The sequence below is a fragment of the Rhinoraja longicauda genome, chromosome 26 (assembly GCF_053455715.1).
Source record: "Rhinoraja longicauda isolate Sanriku21f chromosome 26, sRhiLon1.1, whole genome shotgun sequence".
NCBI lineage: Eukaryota > Metazoa > Chordata > Chondrichthyes > Rajiformes > Arhynchobatidae > Rhinoraja > Rhinoraja longicauda.
Window position 1 is genome coordinate 4,309,188 of NC_135978.1, and position 1,303 is coordinate 4,310,490.

Below are 1,303 nucleotides of genomic sequence, written 5' to 3' on the forward strand. Positions count from 1 at the left end.
TATCTCTAAACTAAATAAAATCCTGCCTTTACACCACAGGCCCTTGAGCCCAACTCGCCCAAGATAATTCCACTTGCCCACTAAACCCATATATCCCTCTAAATCTTTCCTGTCTGAGTTGTACAGCGTGGAAATAGATCCTTCAGCCCCACTTGCCCACATCGACCAACATGTCCCATCTTCACTAGTCCCCTATCCTTCTAAATCTGTCCTATCCATATGTTTCTTAAATGTTGTGACAGTCCCTGACTCAACTACCTCCTCCGGCAGCTCGTTCCATACACCCACCACCCTTTGTGTGGAAAAGGTTACCCCTCAGCTTTTCCCCTTCACCTTAAATCTATGCCCTCTGGTTATCATCCCTCACTCTGGGCAAGAGACTCTGTGCATCTACTCGATCTATTCCCCTCATGATTTTGTACACCTCTGTAAGATCATCCTCCCGCACTCTAGGGCATGTACCTGTCCAAATGGTCTTTTAAATAGTGTTGTAGTGCCTGCCTCTGGCAGCTCCTCCCATATACCCACCACCCTCTGCGTGAATTGGAGCTGATGTATAATTTTATTTTACACCCCCCTCCATCCCAGACAAAGGACAACTTGCCAAACTTTCCATCCGGCAGAAGCAAGCCTTTCACTAGATCTCAGTACGTGTGACAGTGATAAACTTAAACCCAAAGCCCTGCCTCCCCTTCATGCTTTGTCCTTTGCCCCTTAGTAATTTGTGCAGGAAGGAACTGCAGATGCTGGTTTACACCGAAGGAAGACACAAAACGCTGGAGTAACTCTGGAGAGAAGGAATGAGTGACATTTCGAGAAGAGATCCTTCTTCAGACTGAGAGAGGGTCTCGACCCAACATTATTCTTCTTCTGCAGAGATGCTGCCTGACCCACTCCACCATTTTGTGTCTATCCTTAGTAACCGTTTTTTTCACATTTAGTGTCTTTAATCGTTGCTAATTATACCATTGCCTGGTAGAATTGAAATGATTCAAAGCACAAATGGCCAGATTTTCTCCCCAATCTGACTGTAGTTAAGTTTATAAATTACTGCCCCTGTAAAATCAATTCCTTTGTGTAGGAAGGAACTGCAGGCGCTGGTTTACACTGAAGAAAGACACAAAATGCTGGAGTAACTCAGCGGGACAGGCAGCATATCCGGAGAGAAGGAATGGGTCAATCCCTTCTTCAGAATTCATTCCTTTGGCATGTTATAAGTCCAGGTGGTTTTGAAGGGCAGGAAAGGTCAAACATGTCAGAGAAACAAAAATACTACACACATCCTTGCTTTGTTACAGCCAGT